Source organism: Palaemon carinicauda, chromosome 44, assembly GCF_036898095.1.
Source record: "Palaemon carinicauda isolate YSFRI2023 chromosome 44, ASM3689809v2, whole genome shotgun sequence".
NCBI lineage: Eukaryota > Metazoa > Arthropoda > Malacostraca > Decapoda > Palaemonidae > Palaemon > Palaemon carinicauda.
The window spans coordinates 45392544-45398581 of NC_090768.1; positions in this window are offsets into that span (position 1 = coordinate 45392544).

Here is a 6038-nt window from a genome sequence, read left to right on the forward strand (position 1 = left end):
TGAGCGAAGCAAAAAATCTATTTTTGGGTGAGATGGCCATGTCGTCCTTATGGAAGTTCCTATAGGGTAGCTTCCTAGGGTATATTACAACTACGGCGATATTCCCAGAGAATTTCCCTTAAGGTACCAGAATTCTAACTCCTGGAGCGAATATCCCTCGTGAAAGGGATATCGCGACATATCAGAGGACGTATTCTTGACACGCCACATAGCAATCTGCACCCTGAACAGAGATTTCGTCTCGCAGGGGGCAATTGGCAAGAAACGAATTCGGGAAAGAAAAAGGGGGAGCCGCTCCCAAGGCTCCCTATCTCCCGTTTCGTAAGCGTGCCTGGCGCCAATCCTGGCGCCATCTGTATTCCTTGTAGCGTACACGAGGTGCTACAGATACTGTATGTAGGGAGGGGTCCTACAGCCCTTTCTTAGAAAGTCAAGGGCGGGTCCATCAGGACGACATGGCCATCTCACCCAAAAATAGATTTTTCACTTCGCTCAAAATCTGTTTTTTGGGCTCAAGCCATGTCGTCCTGATGGAAGTATACCAGAGCATTACTGTATCTGTGGATTCTCAGAACGTGCCGTACTCCCCGGAGGTAATTTTTCCCGGTCGACTAGACCTAGAGACCTAAGATGTTACCGTTATACATCTTTTCAACTAACTATAAACCATGTTAGAGCTTCCTGCCCCCTTACAGGGAAGAGTCCTACTAGACTCTGGAAAAGTCTCGAAGAGTACATATACCTATGTATGAATACCAGGCAAGCTAATATAGTGGTCTCGCTCTATATTAAGTAAAGCATAGTTTGTAAAGAACCACTGCGTCAATATGAAATATCGACCAGTTCTCCGCACAATACTTGTATTGGACAAAAGTTTATATCCGCATAGGAGGAAACTAGTAAAACCGCCATCGTCCCCTTATGGGACGGGGTCCTCCCGTTAAGGGAAAGCATAAACCAATGCAACATAGCTTGCATAAAGGAACAATTCTATTAGAATTATCCCAGATAAGGTACATAGAATGAATGCTCAATTATACCAATAAATTGACACAGGTGAAGGAGACGCAAGGTTCTCAAGAACAAGTTCATTGACAGACAATAAACAGACAGGTTAACCACATATATATATATATATATATATATATATATATATATATATATATATATATATATATATATATATATATATAAGAAGAGGATAACCCAAAACTTTAAGCATAAGTATGATAGTAAACAGAACTTGTTTATCTGAAAGAAAAAACATTAAATGCCACTTTTAAGATACCGAGGTATCAAAGTCATAAAAGTCTGTATTACAAATCAATGACATTAGCGTTAGAAACGCTCGGCACACATGTCTGCACTTATGCTAGGTTCACCTTTGGAAATGGAACAGTCTACATGGGCAACTCAGTGCCCTCACTTAGTTTGTAGTACAGTATGTAACTACACACTCACCCTGGAATTAATCGTCCCAATTAAAACCACTGTTCCTCGCAGTTAAACAGTAGGGTTAACGACCCGACCCACTGCTACCACAGATCACTTTAGTTCCTCTACTTGCTTCGCATAGAAGCGAAAGAACACTCTGGAAGAATTCCAGCCAGTGTATGAACGGAGATGTTCAAAATCCATACAATTAAAGAAATTTAAGGATGAGGCAACTTTCCTCGGATCGTGACCTGCGGGTGTACTGTCAGGATCCGATCTGCGAATAAAATATGTGATTTTCGCTCTGAGTTGATTCAGAGATAAATTTGAGCCTGATGTTTCTCCCCTGAATAGTTGACCACCCTTGAAGTCTGAAGTTCTATGAAGATAGACCTTTAGGCATTCTACTGGACATAGAGATGCATCTTCTTTCAGAGGGCAGATTCTCCAGGGACCCCACCTGTTGGTGGGTAACTCATTCTTGGCGAGAAACGTAGGATCCGGAAACAGATTCAGTTCTCCCCCATCCAGGAACTGAACACGACCTGCCTCTCTCGAGAGGGCTACAATCTCACTAACCCTGGCCCCGGACGCGAGTGCAAATAGGAAAATAACTTTTTGTGTCAAATCCTTTAACGCACACTCTTCATTGCTAACAGAGAAGCGAAATGAAGAACTTTGTCTAAAGACCATGAAATGGCCTTTGGAGGTGCTGAAGGTCTGAGCCTAGCGCAGGCTTTCGGAACTTTATTAAAGAACTCGTTACCTAGGTCGACCTGGAAGGCATATAGAATGGGTCTTGTCAAAGCAGACTTACACGCTGAAATCGTGTTAGCTGCCAATCCTTGACCATGGAGGTGGATGAAGAAGGATAAGCAGAAGTCTGTCGAGATCTCCTGCGGATTCTTCGCCTTGACAAAGGCCACCCATTTTCTCCAAGATGACTCATATTGCCTTCTAGTAGATTTGCACTTATATTCCTCTAGGAAGTCTATGCTGGCTTTCGAAATCCCGAAACGCTTTCTCACCGCTAGGGAGAGAAAATCATGAGCTGCAGGGTCCGGGTTTTCTGTAATGAAGCGCAGACAGTCGACTTCTGGACTCGCTGGGTCAGAACTGGATTTGGTAGCGGTACAAACTTCAGCTGTAGTTCCAATGCCAGGGGGAACCACACGCTGTTCGGCCACTTGTGGGCTACTATTGCCGCTACCCCCTTGAAGGATCTCAGTTTGTTGAGGACCCTTAACAGAAGGTTGTGAGGAGGGAACAGATAAATCCTGGACCCTCTGTTCCAGTTGAGGGACATCACGTCCACTGCTTCCGCTAAGGGGTCCTCGTACGGGGACACGTACAGGGGCAACTTCTTGTTGTCTTTCGTCGCAAAGAGGTCTATCTGCAGTTCTGGGACCTGATTCAGAATGAAGGAGAATGATCCTGCGTCTAAGGACCATTCTAACTCTATCGGTGGGAACCTGGATAGAGCGTCCGCTGTCACATTGCGGACTCCTTGAAGGTGAACTGCCGACAGGTACCACTTCTTCTTTTCCGCCAATCGGAAGATGGCCAACATCACCAGGTTAAGAGGTGGTGACCTCGATCCTTGTTGATTCAAGCATCTCACAACTACCTCGCTGTCCATCACCAACCTTATGTGGATCGAGTGACGCGGGGAAACTTTCTTTAAGGTAAGGAGCACTGCCATAGCTTCTAGAAAGTTTATGTGAAAGGTCTTGAATAGCTTGGACCAAGTCCACTGGACTTTTTTCCGATGAGAGTGACCTCCCCATCCCTCCCTCGAGGCGTCTGAGTGAATCATCACCGACGGGGGAGGTGGCTGAAGAAGAACCGACTTCTTTAGATGTCTGGCTTGGGACCAAGGCCTGAGAAGAGTACGTAGCCGAAGCGGAACTGGTCTTCTCAGATCTCTTCCCACGTTTGATGCATAACTTCTCCAAACTCCGGTTGCATCCTTTAGCTGTGCTCTTAGCACTGGGTCTGTCACCGAAGCAAACTGGAGAGAGCTCAGTACCCTCTCCTGTTCGCGTCTTGATATCCTTTCGGAATCTAGAAGTCTCTTGACAGAACCCGCTATCTCCTTCCTTTTCTTCGCCGGGATGGAGAAACGGTGTGACAAAAGGTCCCAGTGGATTCCCAGCCACTGGAACTTTTGAGATGGAGAAAGTCGAGACTTTTTTCTGTTGATCTTGAAACCTAGGTACTCTAGGAACTGGATCACTTGACTGGAAGCTTGCAAGCATTCTGTCTCGGATGCTGCCCACACCAACCAGTCGTCCAGGTAGGCTACTACCTGAATTCCCTTTAGGCGTAATTGTTTGAGAGCTACGCTCCCAAGCTTCGTAAAAATCCTTGGGGCTATATTTAGCCCAAATGGCATGGCTCTGAAGGCGTATAGTCTTCGTTGTAGCCTGAACCCTAGGTAGGGGGAGAGTCGACGGTAGATTGGAATGTGCCAATAGGCGTCTGACAAGTCTATAGAGACGGAATATGCCCTATTGGGCAGTAAGGTCCTTATGTGTTGCAGTGTTAGCATCTTGAATTTGCAATACACTATGAACTTGTTGAGTGGCGACAAGTCCAGAATGACTCTGAGCTTTTCCGAGTCTTTCTTGGGAACACAAAACAGCCTCCCTTGGAATTTGATGGACTTCACCTTTCGGATCACATTTTTCTCCAACAGTTCTTGAACGTACTCCTCCAGAACGGGGGTGGAGTGTTGGAAAACCCGAAGGCCCGGGGGTGGAGTGCTGTACCAGCTCCAGCCCAGTCCATTCTTGAGTAGGCTGTGGGCCCAGGGATCGAAGGTCCACCGATCCCGAAATTTCAGAAGTCTCCCTCCTACCACATCCCACTTGGACTGCCGTCCTGAGGTCTTGCCTCCCTGACCACGACCACCCCTGAATCCCCTTCCCCTTGACGAGCCTCTGGCTGCCCCTCTAGGCTTTGCTCGAAAGGAAGTAGACTGCCCTTCGAACGATGGGGTGAATGCCGTGGACTGTGTCGACACGGCCTGGGGTACCCACTGAAAAGTGGTCGGGGTTTGTGCCACGATCTGGGGCACTGGAGGCAATGGCAATTGCAGTTGCTGTTGCTGTCTAAAAGGCTTGGCTGGCCGAGACGGTAGCCTAGTCCTCATAGTCTTCCTCTTTGGTTGAGGACCCTCATCCGGGGAAGACTTTCTTTTAATAGCCAGGCCCCACTTCTGGAGAAGGTTTCTATTCTCCAAGGCGGCCTTATCAACTACTTCTTTGACCAAATCGGTAGGGAAAAGGTCTTTGCCCCAAATGTTCGAGGAGATTAGTTTCCTTGGCTCGTGCCTCACCGTAGCCGAGGTGAACACGAACTCCCTACAAGCTCTCCTCGCCTTGACGAAGCCATAAAGGTCCTTCGTCACTGTGGCCAAATGAGTCTTGGCCACCACCATGAACATTTCATGGACCTTGGGGTTACTTGCCATCATCTCAAGAGTAGTCTGAAGAGACATTGAGGCAGCCAGTCTTTCTTTTGTCTCGAACTCTCTCTGCAAGAGAAAGTCAGACAGCTTAGGGAGGTCCTCGCCGAACTGACGTCCGGCGATATCAGCCTCCAACTTCCCAACTGAGAACGTAAGATGGACGTCATTCCAGTCTTTGTGGTCCATAGGTAGGGCCAGCGACAAGGGTTTACACTCCTCCAGGGAGGGGCAAGGCTTGTCGGCCTCGACTGCTCTTAGTACAGCCGCAAACCCTTTCTGTAAAAAGGGGAAGGCTCTAGCAGGAGAGGACACAAAGGAAGGGAGCTTCTTGCTCAATGCAGCTACCTTTGAGTTAGAGAAGCCCCTCTCTTTCAACGAGGATGAAAGCAGAGCTTGAGCCTTAGTATGGTCCATCACTATGACCTCCTTCGGCTCTGTCTCCTCCTTTGAAGCTGGTTCCTTCCTCAGCCGGACACATGGTTTAGCATCTGAGCACAAGGGAAGGTCTTTCACATTGAGCGTTTTCTGGGGCCCATGTGATTCTGCAAGGCTCTGCATCCGCAGTTCCATTGCAGCCGCCTTCTCCTGATTCTCCTTCTGCATCTGTTGGATCATTCCAACAACGGAGGAGAGGGCCTGTCCCAGCTCTACTGGGAGACCGGCCGATGTTGAGGGAATAGGCTCCGGGATCTGAACCGGAATAGCCGACACCTCGTCGACCTCTTCCTCTACAACGTCTGGGGCTTGAACTTCACCCTGGGCTTCTGCCAGGAGGTCTTCCTCCAGACGCTCGTCCACGACAGACATCCTGTCATCTAACAGGATGTCTTGCATAGCGACCGAGACTTCAGCATCCACCTGGATCTGAACTTGGGGGATCTCCTCTTGAGGCTGGGGAATCACTGCATCAGCTGATGCCTTAGGGAAAAGATACGCCCTCATCTTCTCACTTGGAAGATAAGGTCCAGAGGTGTTCTTCTGGAAGCCCCTTACCCAGGTACGAAGCTTCTCCCTTGCTATATCCCTTGATTCCGCCCTCCTAGGGGAATCAAAGGCCTCCGTAATTAGATTAATGCACACAGTACATACCTGAGGGTCCCAATACCGGAGATCACCCTTGGAGACAGCGCAT